Source organism: Anas platyrhynchos, chromosome 11 (genome assembly GCF_047663525.1).
Source record: "Anas platyrhynchos isolate ZD024472 breed Pekin duck chromosome 11, IASCAAS_PekinDuck_T2T, whole genome shotgun sequence".
Lineage (NCBI taxonomy): Eukaryota > Metazoa > Chordata > Aves > Anseriformes > Anatidae > Anas > Anas platyrhynchos.
The window spans coordinates 1133031-1155692 of record NC_092597.1 but is presented as its reverse complement, the minus strand read 5'-3'; positions in this window follow the sequence as shown (position 1 = coordinate 1155692).

Genomic DNA, 22662 nt, shown 5'->3' with positions numbered 1-22662 from the left:
GGATCACCCTGACAGGCCGAACGGTAACACAAGCCTGAATCAACCCTGAAGGTGTTTGCCTATTATGATCCAGATACGTGGGCAGAAGACAGATCGTGGGACTATAGGACCCCAGTATATATACTTAATAGAATAATTAGGTTATTAGCTGTAATAGAAATAGTTATAAATGATGAGAACTGCTTTGTATCAAAATTGCCTAGCTTTGGATTATTTACTAGCACAAGAAGGAGAAGTCTGTGGAAAATTTAGCTTTAGTAATTGCTGTTTAAAGATTGATAAAAAGGGTGTTTCTTCCTAGTAGCTGATAGAATGTTATGTTCTGGTTTAGGATGAGAAGAATGTTAATAATATGCTGATGTTTTAATTGTTTTGAATTGTTACAGAGCAGTGCTTCCACCAAGCCAAGGACCAAGCCAAATTCAGCTTCTCACTGTCCTGCCAGCAGGCAGGCTGGGAGGAGGGCCGGACTGCTCGGGGTTGGGTTGGGCATCGGACAGCAGGTGGTGAGCAATTGCATTGTGCATCACTTGTTTCGTATACATTATTACTAGTAGTAATATTATCATCATTATTATTGTTATTATTATTTTCTTGTTATCTCAACTCACAGGCTTCACTTTCCCATTTCTCTCTCCCATCCCAGAGAAGGAGAGGGGGGAGGTGAGCGAGCAAACACAAACGTGGAAGGATATGGAATGGGATTTATTTTCATGGCTGCCTGGTGGACCATGGGTTAAAAGAGTGTTATTTTTATTGTTATGTGGTGTAAAGATGTTATTGTCTATACCTTGTATGATACCTTGTCTTACATTATCAATACACCGGGTGATAAATAGTACATTGGTAATAACTTCATTAAAAAAGGAAGGGAATATGTCAATTATGATGCTTAAGGATTGGACCCTCCAAGAACAAACTGATGAAATCCAATTATTAATAACAGAAGAGACACGAATTGGGGATAGTAAAAAGAAGATAAGGGATTGTGAGGAATGTTTTAACAATTCCAATTCGTGTCCATAAAGAACAATTCTGTTTGAATCCTGTCTGCCTCTGGGCCCTGCACTGGCAATTTAATTCTTGAACCACAGATGCAGTGTATCCCAGTCTCCCCCTCATTCCAGTCAATTTATCACGTCTTCAGAAAACACTCCCTAAATTTATGAACCTGTTTGCTTTTGTTATTCCGGACTTCTATTTCTAACAGTTACAGCCTTTTTTTCCTGTCTTCTTCGAGATTAACTTAACACTGCTATAGATGTGTCTGTGAATGGCTGGGGAAGAAAGTTTTAATTACTCGTGAAGCATCAAATAAGAAAGCTGTTTCTGTTTGATGTCTGGGAGTTTCAGAACAACTGATAACAACTAGTGACTGTTATGGGATACTATGAGGATCCTTGGTATCTGGCCAGGGGGGCCAAGAGATTAAGAGGAAGAAAAAAGAAGCTGAAGGACGGTTGGGAGACAAGACCTGTGGAGAGTGTACAGAGAGTGTTCCATAAACTTGGAATAGTGCCGAGTAAGTACAAAGGGTAAGAGGAAGACTACAAGCCTTCAGAATGAAAGACCCCTAGAGACCCCCAGAGGAGACTGATGCGCATGCTCCAGTAGGAGGGAATGGACCCTGGAACCTAATTATAATAATCTATTTTTTTTTAGAAGTTGTAATAAAAATGTATTAGTCTAGGTGCATAAAAATCAGCTGCTTGATGTAACTGGTGTGCGTCCTGGTGGAGCAGAGACTCCCGGTGCAACCAGCGCTGTTGGCTTACCTCTATTCCTTTATATAATTTTAATAAATCCTATTTTTTTATTTAATCCTAATTTGAATCCTGAGACATTTATAACACTGAGGTCCTAATGCTGAGGTCCTATTGGTGAGGTACTATTGCTGAGGTCCTATTGCTGAGGTCCTATTGCTGAAGTCACAATGCTGAGGTCCTATTGCTGAGGTCCTATAGCTGAGATCCTATTGCTGAGGTCACAATGCTGATTTCACAATACTGAGGTCCTATTGCTGAGGTCACAATGCTGAAGTCCTATTGCTGAGGTCCTATTGCTGAGGTCACAATGCTGAGGTCCTATTGCTGAAGTCACAATGCTGAGGTCACAATGCTGAGGTCCTATTGCTGAGGTCACAATGCAGAGGTCCTATTGCTGAGGTCCTATTGCTGAGGTCCTGTTGCTGAAGTCACAATGCTGAGGTCCTATTGCTGAGGTCCTATACCTGAGATCCTATTGCTGAGGTCACAATGCTGATTTCACAATACTGAGGTCCTATTGCTGAGGTCACAATGTTGAGGTCCTATTTCTGAGGTCCTATTGCTTAGGTCCTATTTCTGAGGTCCTATTCCTGAGATGGTCTTGCTGAGGTCCTATTGCTGAGGTCCTATTGCTGAGGTCACAATGCTGTGGTCACAATGCTGAGGTCCTATTGCTGAGGTCCTATTGCTGAGGTCACAATGCTTACGTCCTATTGCTGAGGTCACAATGCTGAGATCAAAATGCTGAGGTCCTATTGCTGAGGTCACAATGCTGAGGTCCTATTGCTGAAGTACAATTGCTGAGGTCACAAGGCTGAGGTTACGATGCTGAGGTCCTACTGCTGAGGTCCTATTTCTGAGGTACTATTGCTGAGGTCACAATGCTGAGGTCCTATTGCTGAGGTCACAATGCTGAGGTCCTATTGCTGAGGTCCTATTGCTGAGGTCCTATTGCTGAGGTCCTATTGCTGAAGTCACAATGCTGAGGTCACAATGCTGAGGTCCTATTGCTGAGGTCACAATGCTGATGTCCTATTGCTGAGGTCACAATGCAGAGGTCCTATTGCTGAGGTCCTATTGCTGAAGTCACAATGCTGAGGTCCTATTGCAGAGGTCCTATACCTGAGATCCTATTGCTGAGGTCACAATGCTGATTTCACAATACTGAGGTCCTATTGCTGAGGTCACAAGGCTGAGGTCACAATGTTGAGGTCCTATTGCTGAGGTCCTATTGCTGAGGTCCTATTCCTGAGATGGTCTTGCTGAGGTCCTATTGCTGAGGTCACAATACTGTGGTCACAATGCTGAGGTGCTATTGCTGAGGTCACAATGCTGAGGTGCTATTGCTGAGGTCACAATGCTGAGGTCCTATTGCTGAGGTACAATTGCTGAAGTCACAAGGCTGAGATTACGATGCTGAGGTCCTACTGCTGAGGTCCTATTGCTGAGGGCCTATTGCTGAGGTCACAATGCTGAGGTCCTATTTCTGAGGTCACAATGCTGAGGTCACAATGATGAGGTCTTATTCCTGAGGTCCTATTGCTGAGGTCACAATGCTTAGGTCTTATTGCTGAGGTCACAATGCTGAGGTCCTATTGCTGAGGTCACAATGCTGAGGTCCTATTGCTGAAGTCCTATTTCTGAGGTCACAATGCAGAGGTCACAATGCTGAGGACCTATTGCTGAGGTCCTATGCCTGAGGTCCTATTGCGGAGGTCACAATGCTGAGGTCCTGTTGCTGAGGTCACAATGCTGTGGTCACAATGCTGAGGTCCTATTGCTGAGGTCACAATGCTGAGGTCTTATTCCTGAGGTCCTATTGCTGAGGTCCTACTGCTGAGGTCCTATTGCTGAGGTCACAATGCTGAGGTCCTATTGCTGAGGTCCTATTGCTGAGGTCCTAATGCTGAGGTCCTAATGATGAGGTCCTATTGCTGAGGTCCTATTGCTGAGGTCCTATAGCTGAGATCCTATTGCTGAGGTCACAATGCTGAGGTCCTATTGCTGAAGTCATATTTCTGAGGTCACAATGCAGAGGTCACAATGCTGAGGACCTATTGCTGAGGTCCTATGCCTGAGGTCCTATTGCGGAGGTCACAATGCTGAGGTCCTGTTGCTGAGGTCACAAAGCTGAGGTCCTATTGCTGATGTCCTATTCCTGAGGTCACAATGCTGTGGTCACAATGCTGAGGTCCTATTGCTGAGGTCACAATGATGAGGTCTTATTCCTGAGGTCCTATTGCTGAGGTCCTACTGCTGAGGTCCTATTGCTGAGGTCACAATGCTGAGGTCCTATTGCTGAGGTCCTATTGCTGAGGTCCTAATGCTGAGGTCCTAATGATGAGGTCCTATTGCTGAGGTCCTATTGCTGAGGTCCTATAGCTGAGATCCTATTGCTGAGGTCACAATGCTGATTTCACAATACTGAGGTCCTATTGCTGAGGTCCTACTGCTGAGGTCCTATTGCTGAGGTCACAATGCTGAAGTCCTGTTGCTGAGGTCACAATGCTGAGGTCTTATTGCTGAGGTCATATTGCTGAGGTCCTATTTCTGAGGTCCTATTGCTGAGATTGTCTTGCTGAGGTCCTGTTTCTGAGGTCCTATTGCTGAGGTAACAATGCTGAGGTCCTATTGCTAAGGTCCTATTGCTGTGGTCCTATTGCTGAGGTGACAATGCTGAGGTCCTATTGCTGAGGTCACAATGCTGAGGTCCTATAGCTGAGGTCACAATGCTTAGGTCCTATTGCTGAGGTCACAATGCTGTGGTCACAATGCTGAGGTCCTATTGCTGAGGTCCTATTGCTGAGGTCCTATTGCTGAGGTCACAATGCTTAGGTCCTATTGCTGAGGTCACAATGCTGAGATCACAATGCTGAGGTCCTATTGCTGAGGTCACAATGCTGAGGTGCAATTGCTGAGGTCACAAGGCTGAGGTCTCAAGGCTGAGGTCACAATGTTGAGGTCCTATTGCTGAGGTCCTATTGCTGAGGTCACAGTGCTGAGGTCACAATGCTGAGGTCACAATGCTGAGGTCAAAATGCTGAGGGCCTATTGCTGAGGTCACAATGCTGAGGTCACAATGCTGAGGTCCTATTGCTGAGGTCCTATTGCTGAGGTCACAATGCTGAGGTCACAATGCTGAGGTCCTATTGCTGAGGTCACAATGCTGAGGTCCTATTGCTGAGGTCCTATTGCTGAGGTCCTATTGCTGAGGTCCTATTGCTGAGGTCCTATTGCTGTGGTGAGGTCACAATGCTGAGGTCCTATTGCTGAGGTCCTATTGCTGAGGTCACAATGCTAAGGTCACAATTCTGAGGTCCTATTGCTGACGTCCTATTGCTGACGTCCTATTGCTGAGGTCCTATTGCTGAGGTCCTATTGCTGAGGTCCTATTGCTGAGGTCACAATGCTGAGGTCACAATGCTGAGGTCCTATTGCTGAGGTCACAATGCTGAGGTACAATTGCTGAGGTCACAAGGCTGAGATTACGATGCTGAGGTCCTACTGCTGAGGTCCTACTGCTGAGGTCCTATTGCTGAGGGCCTATTGCTGAGGTCATAATGCTGAGGTCCTATTTCTGAGGTACTAATGCTGAGGTCACAATGCTGAGGTCACAATGCTGAGGTCCTATTGCTGAGGTCACAATGCTGAGGTCCTATTGCTGAGGTCCTATTGCTGAGGTCCTATTGCTGAGGTCACAATGCAGAGGTCACAATGCTGAGGTCCTATTGCTGAGGTCCTATTGCTGAGGTCCTATTGCTGAGGTCCTATTGCTGAGATGGTCTTGCTGAGGTCCTATTGCTGAGGTCACAATGCTGAGGACCTGTTGCTGAGGTACAATTGCTGAGGTCACAAGGCTGAGATTACGATGCTGAGGTCCTACTGCTGAGGTCCTATTGCTGAGGGCCTATTGCGGAGGTCACAATGCTGAGGTCCTATTTCTGAGGTACTATTGCTGAGGTCACAATGCTGAGGTCCTATTGCTGAGGTCCTATTACTGAGGTCACAATGCTGAGGTCACAATGCTGAGGTCACAATGCTGAGGTCTTATTCCTGAGGTCCTATTCCTGAGGTCACAATGCTTAGATCCTATTGCTGAGGTCCAATTTCTGAGGTCACAATGCAGAGGTCACAATGCTGAGGACCTGTTGCTGAGGTCCTATGGCTGAGGTCCTATTGCGGAGGTCACAATGCTGAGGTCCTATTGCTGAGGTCACAATGCTGAGGTCACAATGCTGAGGTCACAATGCTGAGGTCACAATGCTGAGGTCACAATGCTGAGGTCACAATGCTGAGGTCACAATGCTGAGGTCCTATTGCTGAGGTCACAATGCTGAGGTCCTATTGCTGAGGTCCTATTGCTGAGGTCCTATTGCTGAGGTCCTATTGCTGAAGTCACAATGCGGAGGTCACAATGCTGAGGTCCTATTGCTGAGGTCACAATGCTGATGTCCTATTGCTGAAGTCACAATGCAGAGGTCCTATTGCTGAGGTCCTATTGCTGAAGTCACAATGCTGAGGTCCTATTGCAGAGGTCCTGTACCTGAGATCCATTTGCTGAGGTCACAATGCTGATTTCACAATACTGAGGTCCTATTGCTGAGGTCACAATGCTGAGGTCACAATGTTGAGGTCCTATTGCTGAGGTCCTATTTCTGAGGTTCTATTTCTGAGGTCCTATTCCTGAGATGGTCTTGCTGAGGTCCTATTGCTGAGGTCCTATTGCTGAGGTCACAATGCTGTGGTCACAATGCTGAGGTGCTATTGCTGAGGACCTATTGCTGAGGTCACAATGCTTACGTCCTATTGCTGAGGTCACAATGCTGAGATCAAAATGCTGAGGTCCTATTGCTGAGGTCACAATGCTGAGGTCCTATTGCTGAGGTACAATTGCTGAGGTCATAAGGCTGAGATTACGATGCTGAGGTCCTACTGCTGAGGTCCTACTGCTGAGGTCCTACTGCTGAGGTCCTATTGCTGAGGGCCTATTGCTGAGGTCACAATGCTGAGGTCCTATTTCTGAGGTACTATTGCTGAGGTCACAATGCTGAGGTCCTGTTGCTGAGGTCCTGTTGCTGAGGTCCTGTTGCTGAGGTCCTGTTGCTGAGGTCCTATTGCTGAGGTCCTATTTCTGAGGTCCTATTGCTGAAGTCACAATGCTGAGGTCCTATTGCTGAGGTCCTATAGCTGAGATCCTATTGCTGAGGTCACAATGTTGATTTAACAATACTGAGGTCCTATTGCTGAGGTCACACTGCTGAGGTCCTACTGCTGAGGTCCTATTGCTGAGGTCACAATGTTGAGGTCCTATTTCTGAGGTCCTATTGCTTAGGTCCTATTTCTGAGGTCCTATTCCTGAGATGGTCTTGCTGAGGTCCTATTGCTGAGGTCCTATTGCTGAGGTCACAATGCTGTGGTCACAATGCTGAGGTCCTATTGCTGAGGTCCTATTGCTGAGGTCACAATGCTTACGTCCTATTGCTGAGGTCACAATGCTGAGATCAAAATGCTGAGGTCCTATTGCTGAGGTCACAATGCTGAGGTCCTATTGCTGAAGTACAATTGCTGAGGTCACAAGGCTGAGGTTACGATGCTGAGGTCCTACTGCTGAGGTCCTATTTCTGAGGTACTATTGCTGAGGTCACAATGCTGAGGTCACAATGCTGAGGTCCTATTGCTGAGGTCACAATGCTGAGGTCCTATTGCTGAGGTCCTATTGCTGAGGTCCTATTGCTGAGGTCCTATTGCTGAGGTCCTATTGCTGAAGTCACAATGCTGAGGTCACAATGCTGAGGTCCTATTGCTGAGGTCACAATGCTGATGTCCTATTGCTGAGGTCACAATGCAGAGGTCCTATTGCTGAGGTCCTATTGCTGAGGTCCTATTGCTGAAGTCACAATACTGAGGTCCTATTGCTGAGGTCACAAGGCTGAGGTCACAATGTTGAGGTCCTATTGCTGAGGTCCTATTGCTGAGGTCCTATTCCTGAGATGGTCTTGCTGAGGTCCTATTGCTGTGGTCACAATGCTGAGGTACAATTGCTGAGGTCACAAGGCTGAGATTACGATGCTGAGGTCCTATTGCTGAGGGCCTGTTGCTGAGGTCACAATGCTGAGGTCCTATTTCTGAGGTCACAATGCTGAGGTCACAATGATGAGGTCTTATTCCTGAGGTCCTATTGCTGAGGTCACAATGCTTAGGTCTTATTGCTGAGGTCACAATGCTGAGGTCCTATTGCTGAGGTCCTATTGCTGATGTCACAATGCTGAGGTCCTATTGCTGAAGTACTATTTCTGAGGTCACAATGCAGAGGTCACAATGCTGAGGACCTATGGCTGAGGTCACAATGCTGAGGTCCTATTGCGGAGGTCACAATGCTGAGGTCACAATGCTGAGGTCCTATTGCTGATGTCCTATTCCTGAGGTCCTATTGCTGAGGTCACAATGCTGATTTCACAATACTGAGGTCCTATTGCTGAGGTCACACTGCTGAGGTTCTATTGCTGAGGTCCTATTTCTGAGTTCCTATTGCTGAAGTCACAATGCTGAGGTCCTGTTGCTGAGGTCCTATAGCTGAGATCCTATTGCTGAGGTCACAATGTTGATTTCACAATACTGAGGTCCTATTGCTGAGGTCACACTGCTGAGGTCCTATTGCTGAGGTCCTCTTGCTGAGGTCACAATGCTGAGGTCAAAATGCTGAGGTCCTGTTGCTGAGGTCACAATGCTGAGGTCACAATGCTGAGGTCTTATTGCTGAGGTCATATTGCTGAGGTCCTATTGTTGAGATGGTCTTGCTGAGGTCCTATTTCTGAGGTCGTATTGCTGAGCTAACAATGCTGAGGTCCTATTGCTTAGGTCCTATTGCTGTGGTCCTATTGCTGAGGTGACAATGCTGAGGTCCTATTGCTGAGGTCACAATGCTGAGGTCCTATAGCTGAGGTCACAATGCTTAGGTCCTATTGCTGTGGTCACAATGCTGTGGTCACAATGCTGAGTTCCTAATGCTGAGGTCCTATTGCTGAGGTCACAATGCTGAGATCACAATGCTGAGGTCCTATTGCTGAGGTCCTATTGCTGAGGTGCAATTGCTGAGGTGCAATTGCTGAGGTCCTATTGCTGAGGTCACAATGCTGAGGTCCTATTGCTGAGGTCCTATTGCTGAGGTCACAATGCTGAGGTCCTATTGCTGAGGTCCTATTGCTGAGGTCCTATTGCTGAGGTCCTATTGCTGTGGTGAGGTCACAATGCTGAGGTCCTATTGCTGAGGTCCTATTGCTGAGGTCACAATGCTAAGGTCACAATGCTGAGGTCCTAGTGCTGAGGTCCTATTGCTGAGGTCCTATTGCTGAGGTCCTATTGCTGTGGTGAGGTCACAATGCTGAGGTCCTATTGCTGAGGTCCTATTGCTGAGGTCCTATTGCTGAGGTCCTATTGCTGAGGTCACAATGCTGAGGTCACAATGCTGAGGTCCTATTGCTGATGTCCTATTCCTGAGGTCCTATTGCTGAAGTCACAACATTGAGGTCACAATGCTGAGGTCTTATGGCTGAGGTCCTATGGCTGATGTCCTGTTGCTGAGGTCACAATGCTTACGTCCTATTGCTGAGGTCACAATGCTGAGATCACAATGCTGAGGTCCTATTGCTGAGGTCACAATGCTGAGGTACAATTGCTGAGGTCACAAGGCTGAGATTACGATGCTGAGGTCCTACTGCTGAGGTCCTACTGCTGAGGTCCTATTGCTGAGGGCCTATTGCTGAGGTCACAATGCTGAGGTCCTATTTCTGAGGTACTAATGCTGAGGTCACAATGCTGAGGTCACAATGCTGAGGTCCTATTGCTGAGGTCAAAATGCTGAGGTCTTATTCCTGAGGTCCTATTGCTGAGGTTACAATGCTTAGGTCCTATTGCTGAGGTCACAATGCTGAGGTCCTATTGCTGAGGTCACAATGCTGAGGTCACAATGTTGAGGTCCTATTGCTGAGGTCCTATTGCTGAGGTCCTATTGCTGAGGTCCTATTGCTGAGGTCACAATGCTGAGGTCACAATGCTGAGGTCACAATGCTGAGGTCACAATGCTGAGGTCACAACGCTGAGGACCTATTGCTGAGGTACAATTGCTGAGGTCACAAGGCTGAGATTACGATGCTGAGGTCCTACAGCTGAGGTCCTATTGCTGAGGGCCTATTGTGGAGGTCACAATGCTGAGGTCCTATTTCTGAGGTACTATTGCTGAGGTCACAATGCTGAGGTCCTATTGCTGAGGTCCTATTACTGAGGTCACAATGCTGAGGTCCTATTTCTGAGGTCCTATTGCTGAGGTCACAATGCTGAGGTCCTATTGCTGAGGTCCTATTGCTGAGGTAACAATGCTGAGGTCCTATTTCTGAGGTCCTATTGCTGTGGTCCTATTGCTGAGGTGACAATGCTGAGGTCCTATAGCTGAGGTCACAATGCTGAGGTCCTATAGCTGAGGTCACAATGCTTAGGTCCTATTGCTGAGGTCACAATGCTGTGGTCACAATGCTGAGGTCCTATTGCTGAGGTCACAATGCTGAGGTCCTATTGCTGAGGTCCTATTGCTGAGGTCACAAGGCTGAGGTCACAATGTTGAGGTCCTATTGCTGAGGTCCTATTGCTGAGGTCCTATTGCTGAGGTCCTATTGCTGAGGTCACAATGCTGAGGTCAAAATGCTGAGGGCCTATTGCTGAGGTCACAATGCTGAGGTCCTATTTCTTAGGTTTTATTGCTGAGGTCACAATGCTGAGGTCCTATTGCTGAGGTCCTATTGCTGAGGTCACAATGCTGAGGTCCTATTGCTGAGGTCCTATTGCTGAGGTCCTATTGCTGTGGTGAGGTCACAATGCTGAGGTCCTATAGCTGAGGTCCTATAGCTGAGGTCCTATTGCTGAGGTCACAATGCTGAGGTCCTATTGCTGAGGTCACAATGCTGAGGTCCTATTGCTGATGTCCTATTCCTGAGGTCCTATTGCTGAAGTCACAACACTGAGGTCACAATGCTGAGGTCTTATGGCTGAGGTCCTATGGCTTAGGTCCTATTGCTGAGGTCACAATGCTTACGTCCTATTGCTGAGGTCACAATGTTGAGATCACAATACTGAGGTCACAATGCTGAGGTACAATTGCTGAGGTCACAAGGCTGAGATTACGATGCTGAGGTCCTATTGCTGAGGGCCTATTGCTGAGGTCACAATGCTGAGGTCAAAATGCTGAGGTCTTATTCCTGAGGTCCTATTGCTGAGGTCACAATGCTTAGGTCCTATTGCTGAGGTCACAATGCTGAGGTCCTATTGCTGAGGTCCTATTGCTGAGGTCCTATTGCTGAGGTCCTATTGCTGAGGTCCTATTGCTGAGGTCCTATTTCTGAGGTCACAAAGCAGAGGTCCCAATGCTGAGGTCCTATTGCTGAGGTCCTATTGCTGAGGTCCTATTGCTGAGGTCACAGTGCTGAGGTCCTATTGCTGAGGTCACAATGCAGAGGTCACAATGCTGAGGTCCTGTTGCTGAGGTCCTATTGCTTAGGTCCTATTGCTTAGGTCCTATTGCTGAGGTCACAATGCTGACGTCCTATTGCTTAAGTCACAATGCTGAGGTCACAATGCTGAGGTCCTATTGCTGATGTCCTATTGCTGAGGTCACAATGCTGAGATCACGATGCTGAGGTCCTATTGCTGAGGTCCTATTGCTAGGGTCACAAGGCTGAGGTCCTATTGCTGAGGTCCTATTGCTGAGGTCACAATGCTGAGGTCCTATTGCTGAGGTCCTATTGCTGAGATCCTCTTGCTGAGATCCTCTTGCTGAGGTCCTATTGCGAGGTCCTATTGCTGAGGTCACAATGCTGAGGTCCTATTGCTTAGGTCCTATTGCTGAGGTCACAATGCATAGGTCACAATTCTGAGGTCCTATTCCTGAGGTCCTATTCCTGAGGTCCTATTGCTGAGGTCACAATGCTGAGGTCCTACTGCTGAGGTCACAATGCTGAGATCACAATGCTGAGGTCCTATTGCTGAGGTCACAATGCTGAGGTACTATTGCTGCGGTCCTATTGCTGAGGTCCTATTACTGAGGTCACAATGCTGATGTTCTATTGCTGAGGTCCTATTCCTGAGGTACTATTGCTGAGGTCACAATGCTGAGGTCATATTGCTGAGGTCCTATTGCAGAGGTCACAATGCTTAGGTCCTATTGCTGCGGTCACAATGCTGAGGTCCTATTGCTGAGGTCCTATTCCTGAGGTACTATTGCTGAGGTCACAATGCTGAGGTCCTATTGCTGAGGTCCTATTGCTGAGGTCACAATGCTTAGGTCCTATTGCTGAAGTCACAATGCTGAGGTCACAATGCTGAGGTCCTATTGCTGAGGTCACCATGCTGAGGTCCTATTGCTGAGGTCCTATTGCTGAGGTCCTATTGCTGAGGACCTATTGCTGAGGTCAAAATGCTGAGGTCCTATTGCTGAGGTCCTATTTCTGAGGTCACAATGCTGAGATCACAATGCTGAGGTCCTATTGCTGAGGTCACAATGCTGAGGTCCTATTGCTGAGGTCACAATGCTGAGGTCCTATTTCTGAAGTCCTATTTCTGAGGTCGTATTGCTGAGGTCCTATTGGTGAGGTCCTATTGCTGAGGTCCTATTGCTGAGGTCCTATTGCTGAGGTCCTTTGCTGAGGTCCTATTACTGAGGTCACAATGCAGAGGTCACAATGCTGAGGTCCTGTTTCTGAGGTCCTATTGCTTAGGTCCTATTGCTGAGGTCACAATGCTGACGTCCTATTGCTTAAGTCACAATGCTGAGGTCACAATGCTGAGGTCCTATTGCTGATGTCCTATTGCTGAGGTCACAATGCTGAGGTCACAATGCTGAGGTCCTATTGCTGAGGTCACAATGCTGAGATCATGATGCAGAGGTCCTATTGCTGAGGTCCTATTGCTGAGGTCACAATGCTGAGGTGCTATTTCTGAGGTCCTATTGCTGAGGTCACAATGCTGAGGTCCTATTGCTGAGGTCACCATGCTGAGGTCTCAATACTGAGGTCCTATTGCTGAGGTCCTATTGCTGAGGTCACAATGCTGAGGTCACAATGCTGAGGTCCTATTGCTGAGGTAACAATGCTGAGGTCCTATTGCTTAGGTCCTATTGCTGAGGTCACAATGCTGAAGTCCTATTGCTGAGGTCTTATTGCTGAGGTCTTATTGCTGAGGTCGTATTGCTGTGGTCATGTTGCTGAGGTCCTATTGCTGAGGTCCTATTGCTGAGGTCACAATGCTGAAGTCCTATGGCTGAGGTCCTATTGCTGAGGTCACAATGCTTAGGTCCTATTCCTGCGGTCACAATGCTGAGATCAAAATGCTGAGGTCCTATTGCATAAGTCCTATTGCTGAGGTCACAATGATGTGGTCACAATGCTGAGGTCCTATTGCTGAGGTCACAATGCTGAGGTCCTATTGCTGAGGTCAAAATGCTGAAATCACAATGCTGAGGTCCTATTGCTGAGGTCACAATGATGAGGTCCTATTGCTGAGGTAAAATTGCTGAGGTAACAAGGCTGAGGTCACAATGCTGAGGTCCTATTGCTGAGGTCCTATTGCTGAGGTCACAATGCTGAGGTACTATTGCTGACGTCCTGTTGCTGAGGTCCTATTGCTGAGGTCACAATGCTGAGGTCACAATGCTGAGGTCTTATTGCTGATGTCACAATGCTGAGGTCCTGTTGCTGAGGTCCTATTGCTGAGGTCACAATGCTGAGGTCCTATTGCTGAGGTCACAATGCTGAGGTCACAATGCGGAGGTCCTATTGCTGAGGTCCTATTGCTGAGGTCTTATTGCTGAGGTCCTATTTCTGAGGCCCTATTGCTGAGATCACAATGCTGAGGTCCTATTGCTTAGGTCCTATTGCTGAGGTCACAATGCAGAGGTCACAATTCTGAGGTCCTATTGCTGAGGTCCTATTGCTGAGGTCCTATTGCTGAGGTCCTATTGCTGAGGTCCTATTGCTGAGGTCCTATTGCTGAGGTCCTATTGGTGAGTTCCAATTGCTGAGGTCCTATTTCTGAGGTCACAATGCTGAGGTCCTATTGCTGATGTCCTATTGCTGAGGTCACAATGCTGAGGTCCTATTACTGAGGTCCTATTGCAGAGGTCCTATTTCTGAGGTCACAATGCTGAGGTCGTATTGCTGAGGTTTTATTGCTGAGGTCCTATTGCTGAGGTCACAATGCTGTGGTTCTATTGCTGAGGTCACAATCCTGAGGTCCTATAGCTGAGGTCCTATTGCTGAGGTCCTATTGCTGAGGTCCTATTGCTGAGGTTACAATGTTGAGGTCCTATTTCTAAGGTCCTATTGCTGCGGTCACAACACTTAGGTCCTATTGCTGAGGTCACAATGCTGAGGTCACAATGCTGAGGTTTTCTTTCTGAGGTCCTATTGCTGAGGTCCTATTGCTGAGGTCACAATGCTGAGGTCACAATGCTAAGGTCCTATTGCTGAGGTCCTATGGCTGAGGTCCTATTGCTGAGGTCACAATGCTGAGGTCCTATTGCTGAGGTCCTATTGCTGAGGTCACAATGCTGAGGTCACAATGCTGAGGTCATTTTTCTGAGGTCCTATTGCTGAGGTCAAAATGCTGAGGTGCTATTGCTGAGGTCACAATGCTGAGGTCTTATTGCTGAGGTCACAATGCTGAGGTCCTATTGCTGAGGTCAAAATGCTGAGGTCCTATTGCTGAGGTCCTATTGCTGAGGTCCTATTTCTGAGGTCCTATTTCTGAGGTCCTATTTCTGAGGTCCTATTTCTGAGGTCCTATTTCTGAGGTCCTGTTTCTGACGTCCTATTCCTGAGGTCCTATTGCTGAAGTCACAATGCTGAGGTCCTATTGCTGAGGTCACAAGGCTGAGGTCCTATTGCTGAGGTCCTATTGCTGAGGTCCTATTTCTGAAGTCACAATGCTGAGGTCCTGTTGCTGAGGTCCTATAGCTGAGATCCTATTGCTGAGGTCACAATGCTGATTTCACAATACTGAGGTCCTATTTCTGAGGTTACAATGCTGAGGTCCTATTGCTGAGGTCCTAATGCTGACGTCACAATGCTGAAGTCCTATTGCTGAGGTCTTATTGCTGAGGTCATATTGCTGAGGTCCTATTGCTGTGGTCCTGTTGCTGAGGTCCTATTGCTGAGGTCACAATGCTGAGGTCCTATAGCTGAGGTCCTATTGCTGAGGTCACAATGCTTAGGTCCTATTGCTGCGGTCACAATGCTGAGATCACAATGCTGAGGTCCTATTGCTGAGGTCCTATTGCTGAGGTCACAATGCTGAGGTCCTATTGCTGAGATCACAATGCTGAGGTCCTATTGCTGAGGTCACAATGCTGAGGTACTATTGCTGACGTCCTATTGCTGAGGTCGTATTGCTGAGGTCCTATTTCTGAGGTCACAATGCTGAGGACTTATTGCTGACGTCCTATTGCTGAGGTCACAAGGCTGAGGTCCTATTGCTGAGGTCCTATTGCTAAGGTCCTATTGCTGAGGTCCTATTGCTGAGGTCACAATGCTGATGTCACAATGCTGAGGTGCTATTTCTGAGGTCCTATTACTGAGGTCACAATGCTGAGGTCCTATTGCTGAGGTCACCATGCTGAGGTCTCAATGCTGAGGTCCTATTGCCAAGATGCTATTGCTAAGGTCCTATTGCTGAGGTCCTATTGCTGAGGTCACAATGCTGAGGTGCTATTGCTGAGGTCACAGTCCTGAGGTCCTGTTGCTGAGGTCCTATTGCTGAGGTCCTATTGCTGAGGTCACAATGTTGAGGTCCTATTGCTAAGGTCCTATTGCTGAGGTCACAACACTTAGGTCCTATTGCTGAGGTCCCAATGCTGAGGTCCTATTGCTGAGGTCACTATGCTGAGGTCCTATTGCTGAGGTCACTATGCTGAGGTCACAATGCGGAGGTCCTACTGCTGAGGTCACACTGCTGAGGTCCTATTGCTGAGGTCACTATGCTGAGGTCACAATGCTGAGGTCCTATTGCTGAGGTACGATTGCTGCGGTCCTATTGCTGAGGTCCTATTGCTGAGGTCCTATTGCTGAGGTCGTATTGCTGAGGTCCTATTGCTGAGGTCACAATGCTGAGGTCACAATGCTGAGGTCCTATAACTGAGTTCCTATTGCTGAGGTCACAATGCTGAGGTCCTATTGCTAAGGTCACAATGCTGAGTTCTTGTTGCTGATGTCACAATGCTGAGGCCCTATTGCTGAGGTCCTATTACTGAGGTCACAATGCTGAGGTCCTATTGCTGAGGTCCTATTGCTGAGGTCCTATTGCTGAGGTCCTATTGCTGTGGTCCTCTTGCTGAGATCCTCTTGCTGAGGTCCTATTCCTGAGGTCACAATGCTGAGGTCCTATTGCTGAGGTCCTATTGCTGAGGTCCTATTGCTCAGGTCAAAATGCAGAGGTCACAATGCAGAGGTCAAAATGCTGAGGTCACAATGCTGAGGTCCTATTGCTGAGGTCCTATTGCTGACGTCCTATTGCTGAGGTCCTATTGCTGAGGTCACAATGCCGATATCACAATGCTGAGGTTCTATTGCTGAGGTCCCATTGCTGAGGTCACAATGCTGAGGTCCTACTGCTGAGGTCTCAATGCTGAGGTCTCAATGCTGAGGTCCTATTGCTAATGTCCTATTGCTGAGGTCACAGTGCTGAGATCACGTTGCTGAGTTCCTATTGCTGAGGTCCTGTTGCTGAGGTCACAAGGCTGAGGTCCTATTGCTGAGGTCACAATGCATAGGTCACAATTCTGAGGTCCTATTGCTGAGGTCCTGTTGCTGAGGTCACAATGCTGAGGTTCTATTGCTGAGGTCCTATTGCTGAGGTCCTATTGCTGAGGTCACAATGCTGAGGTCACAATGCTGAGGTCCTATTGCTGATGTCCTATTGCTGAGGTCCTGTTGCTGAGGTCACAATGCTGAGGTCCTGTTGCTGAGGTCACAAGGCTGAGGTCCTATTGCTGAGGTCACAATGCAGAGGTCACAATTCTGAGGTCCTATTGCTGAGGTCCTATTGCTGAGGTCCTATTGCTGAGGTCCTATTGCTGAGGTCCTATTGCTGAGGTCCTATTGCTGAGGTCCTATTGCTGAGGTCACAATGCTGAGGTCACAATGCTGATGTCCTATTGCTGATGTCCTATTGCTGAGGTCCTGTTGCTGAGGTCACAATGCTGAGGTCACAATGCTGAGGTCCTAGTTCAGAGGTCACAATGCTGAGATCACGATGCTGAGGTCCTATTGCTGAGGTCCTATTGCTGAGGTCCTATTGCTGAGGTCCTATTGCTGAGGTCACAAGGCTGAGGTCTTATTGCTGAGGTCCTATTGCTGAGGTCAGAATGCTGAGGTCACAATGCTGAAGTCCTATTGCTGAGGTCCTATTGCTGAGGTCCTATTGCTGAGGTCCTATTGCTGAGGTCCTATTGCTGAGGTCCTATTGCTGAGGTCCTATTGCTGAGGTCCTATTGCTGAGGTCCTATTGCTGAGGTCCTATTGCTGAGGTCCTATTGCTGAGGTCCTATTGCTGAGGTCACAATGATGAGGTCCTATTGCTCAGGTACGATTGCTGAGGTCCTATTGCTGAGGTAGTATTGCTGAGGTCCTATTGCTGAGGTCACAATGCTGAGGTCACAATGCTGAGGTCCTATTGCTGAGGTCCTATTTCTGAGGTCACAATGCTGAGGTTACAATGCTGAGGTCCTATTGCTGAGGTCCTATTGCTGAGGTCCTATTGCTGAGGTCCTATTGCTGAGGTCCTATTGCTGAGGTCAAAATGCTGAGGTCAAAATGCTGATGTCCTATTGCTGAGGTCACAATGCTGAGGTGTTATTGCTGAGGTCACAATGCTGAGGTCACAATGCAGAGGACCTATTCCTGAGGTCCTATTGCTGAGGTCCTATTGCTGAGGTCCTATTGCTGAGGTCACAATGCTGAGGTCCTATTGCTGAGGTCCTATTGCTGAGATCCTCTTGATGAGGTCCTTTTGCTGAGGTCCTATTGCTGAGGTCACAATGCTGAGGTACTTTTACTGAGGTACTATTGCTGAGGTCACAATGCAGAGGTCCTATTGCTGAGGTCCTATTGCTGAGGTCCTATTGCTGAGGTCCTATTGCTGAGGTCCTATTGCTGAGGTCCTATTGCTGAGGTAACAATGCTGATATCACAATGCTGAGGTTCTATTCCTGAGGTCACAATGCTGAGGTCCTATTGCTGAGGTCCTATTACTTAGGTCACAGTGCTGAGGTCCTATTGCTGAGGTCCTATTGCTGTGGTCCTATTGCTGAGATCCTCTTGCTGAGGTCCTATTGCTGAGGTCACAATGCAGAGGTCAGAATGCTGAGGTTCTATTGCTGAGGTCCTATTGCTGAGGTCACAATGCTGAGGTCCTATTGCTGAGGTCCTATTGCTGCGGTCCTATTGCTGCGGTCCTATTGCTGAGGTCACAATGCTGAGGTCACAATGCTGAGGTCCTATTCCTGAGGTAACAATGCTGAGGTCACAATGCTGAGGTCCTGTAGCTGAGTTCCTATTGCTGAGGTCCTATGGCTGAGGTCACAATGCTGAGGTCCTATTGCTGAGGTCACAATGCTGATGTCTTATTGCTGATGTCACAATGCTGAGGTCCTATTGCTGAGGTCCTATTGCTGAGGTCACAATGCTTTGGTCCTATTGTTGAGGTCCTATTGCTGAGGTCCTATTACTGAGGTCACAATGCTGAGGTCCTATTCCTGAGGTCCTATTGCTAATGTCTTATTGCTGAGGTCCTATTGCTGAGGTCAAAATGTTGATGTCCTATTACTGAGGTCACAATGCTGAGGTCACAATGCTGAGGTCACAATGCTGAGGTCCTATTGCTGAGATCCTCTTGCTGAGGTCCTATTGCTGAGGTCACAATGCTGAGGTCCTATTGCTGAGGTCCTATTGCTGAGGTCACAATGCTTATATCACAATGCTGAGGTTCTATTGCTGAGGTCACAATGCTGAGGTCCTACTGCTGAGGTCACACTGCTGAGGTCCTATTGCTGAGGTCTCAATGCTGAGGTCACTATGCTGAGGTCACAATGCTGAGGTCCTATTGCTGAGGTACGATTGCTGCGGTCCTATTGCTGAGGTCCTATTGCTGAGGTCCTATTGCTGAGGTCGTATTGCTGAGGTACTATTGCTGAGGTCACAATGCTGAGGTCACAATGCTGAGGTCCTATAGCTGAGTTCCTATTGCTGAGGTCACAATGATGAGATCCTATTGCTGAGGTCCTATTGCTGAGGTCCTGTTTCTGAGGTCCTGTTGCTGAGGTCCTACTGCTGAGGTTACAAGGCTGAGGTCCTATTTCTGAGGTCACAATGCTGAGGTCACAATGCTGAGGTCACAATGCTGAGGTCCTATTGCTGAGGTCCTATTGCTGAGATCCTATTGCTGAGGTCCTATTGCTGAGGTCCTATTGCTGAGGTCCTATTGCTGAGGACCTATTGCTGAGGTCCTATAGCTGAGGTCCTATTACTGAGGTCACAATGCTTAGGTCCTATTGCTGAGGTCCTATTGCTGAGGTCCTATTGCTGAGGTCCTATTGCTGAGGTCTTATTGCTGATATCCTATTGCTGAGGTCCTATTGCTGAGGTCACAATTCTGAGGTGCTATTTCTGAGGTCCTATTGCTGAGGTCACAATGCTGAGGTCACAATGCTGAGGTCACAATGCTGAGGTCCTATTGCTGAGGTCCTATTGCTGATGTCCTATTGCTGAGGTCCTATTGCTGAGGTCACAATGCTGAGATCACGATGCTGAGGTCCTAAAGCTGAGCTCCTATTGCTGAGGTCGCAAGGCTGAGGTCACAATGCTGAGGTCACAATGCAGAGGTCACAGTTCTGAGGTCCTATTGCTGAGGTCCTATTGCTGATGTCATTATGCTGAGGTTCTATTGCTGAGGTCACAATGCTGAGGTCACAATGCTGAGGTCCTATTGCTGAGGTACGATTGCTGAGGTCCTATTTCTGGGGTACTATAGCTGAGGTCCTATTGCTGAGGTAACAATGCTGAGGTCACAATGCTGAGATCCTATTCCTGAGGTCCCATTTCTGAGGTCACAATACTGAGGTCACAATGCTGAGGTCCTATTGCTGAGGTCCTATTGCTGAGGTCCTATTGCTGAGGTCCTAATACTGAGTTCACAATGCTGAGGTCCTATTGCTGAAATCCTATTGCTGAGGGTAAAATGCTGATGTCCTATTGCTGAGGTCACAATGCTGAGGTCACAATGCTGAGGTCACAATGCAGAGGTCCGATTGCTGAGGTCCTATTGCTGAGGTCCTATTGTTGATGTCCTATTGCTGAGGTCCTATTGCTGTGGTCCTATTACTGTGGTCAAAATGCTTAGGTCCTATTGCTGAAGTCCTATTGCTGAGGGAACAGTGCTGAGGTCCTATTGCTGAGGTCCTATTGCTGAGGTCCTATTGCTGAGGTCCTATTGCTGAGGTCTTATTTCTGAGGTCACAATGCTGAGGTGCTATTGCTGAGGTCCTATTTCTGAGGTCACGATGCTGAGGTCCTATTGCTGAGGTCCTATTGCTGAGGTCACAAGGCTGAGGTCCTATTGCTGAGGTCACAATGCAGAGGTCACAATGCTGAGGTCCTATTGCTGAGGTCCTATTGCTGAGGTCCTATTACTGACGTCACAATGCTGAGGTCACAATGCTTAGCTCCTATTGCTGAGGTCACAATGCAGAGGTCCTGTTGCTGAGGTCACAATGCTGAGGTCCTGTTGCTGAGATCCTATTGCTGATGTCCTGTTGCTGAGGTCCTGTTGCTGAGGTCCTGTTGCTGAGGTCACAATGCTGAGGTCCTATTGCTGAGGTCCTATTGCTGAGGTCACAATGCTGAGGTCACAATGCTGAGGTCTTATTGCTGAGGTCCTATTGCTGAGGCCCTATTGCTGAGGTCACAATGCTGAGGTCTTATTGCTGAGGTCCTATTGCTGAGGTCCTCTTGCTGTGATCCTATTACTGTGGTCAAAATGCTTAGGTCCTATTGCTGAGGTCCTATTGCTGAGGTCACAATGCTGAGGTGCTATTTCTGACGTCCTATTGCTGAGGTCACAATGCTGAGGTCCTATTGCTGAGGTCCTATTGCTGAAATCCTATTGCTGAGGTCAAAATGCTGATGTCCTATTGCTGAGGTCACAATGCAGAGGTCACAATGCAGAGGTCCTATTGCTGAGGTCCTATTGCTGAGGTCCTATTGCTGAGGTCCTATTGCTGAGGTCCTATTGCTGAGGTCCTATTGCTGAGGTCCTATTGCTGAGGTCCTATTGCTGAGGTCCTATTGCTGTGGTCCTATTACTGTGGTCAAAATGCTTAGGTCCTATTGCTGAGGTCCTATTGCTGAGGTCACAATGCTGAGGTCCTATTGCTGAGGTCCTATTGCTGAGGTCTTATTTCTGAGGTCCTATTGCTGAGGTCCTATTTCTGAGGTCACAATGCTGAGGTGCTATTGCTGAGGTTCTATTACTTAGGTCACAATGCTGAGGTCCTATTGCTGAGGTCCTATTGCTGTGGTCCTATTGCTGAGATCCTCTTGCTGAGGTCCTATTGCTGAGGTCACAATGCTGAGGTCCTATTGCTGAGATCCTCTTGCTGAGGTCCTATTGCTGAGGTCACAATGCTGAGGTCCTATTGCTGAGGTCCTATTGCTGAGGTCCTATTGCTGAGGTCACAATGATTATATCACAATGCTGAGGTTCTATTGCTGAGGTCACAATGCTGAGGTCCTACTGCTGAGGTCACACTGCTGAGGTCCTATTGCTGAGGTCACTATGCTGAGGTCACAATGCTGAGGTCCTATTGCTGAGGTACGATTGCTGCGGTCCTATTGCTGAGGTCCTATTGCTGAGGTCCTATTGCTGAGGTCGTATTGCTGAGGTCCTATTGCTGAGGTCACAATGCTGAGGTCCTATAGCTGAGTTCCTATTGCTGAGGTCACAATGATGAGATCCTATTGCTGAGGTCCTATTGCTGAGGTCCTGTTTCTGAGGTCCTATTGCTGAGGTCCTACTGCTGAGGTTACAAGGCTGAGGTCCTATTTCTGAGGTCACAATGCTGAGGTCACAATGCTGAGGTCCTATTGCTGAGGTCCTATTGCTGAGATCCTATTGCTGAGGTCCTATTGCTGAGGTCCTGTTGCTGAGGTCCTATTGCTGAGGTCCTATTGCTGAGGTCCTATTACTGAGGTCCTATTGCTGAGGTCCTATTGCTGAGGTCCTATTGCTGAGGTCTTATTGCTGATATCCTATTGCTGAGGTTCTATTGCTGAGGTAACAATTCTGAGGTGCTATTTCTGAGGTCCTATTGCTGAGGTCACAATGCTGAGGTCACAATGCTGAGGTCACAATGCTGAGGTCCAATTGCTGAGGTCCTATTGCTGAGGTCTCAATGCTGAGGTCCTATTGCTGAGGTCCTATTGCTGATGTCCTATTGCTGAGGTCCTATTGCTGAGGTCACAATGCTGAGATCACGATGCTGACGTCCTAAAGCTGAGCTCCTATTGCTGAGGTCGCAAGGCTGAGGTCACAATGCTGAGGTCACAATGCAGAGGTCACAGTTCTGAGGTCCTATTGCTGATGTCCTATTGCTGATGTCATTATGCTGAGGTCCTATTGCTGAGGTCACAATGCTGAGGTCACAATTCTGAGGTCCTATTGCTGAGGTACGATGGCTGAGGTCCTATTGCTGGGGTACTATAGCTGAGGTCCTATTGCTGAGGTCACAATGCTGAGATCCTATTCCTGAGGTCCCATTTCTGAGGTCACAATACTGAGGTCACAATGCTGAGGTCCTATTGCT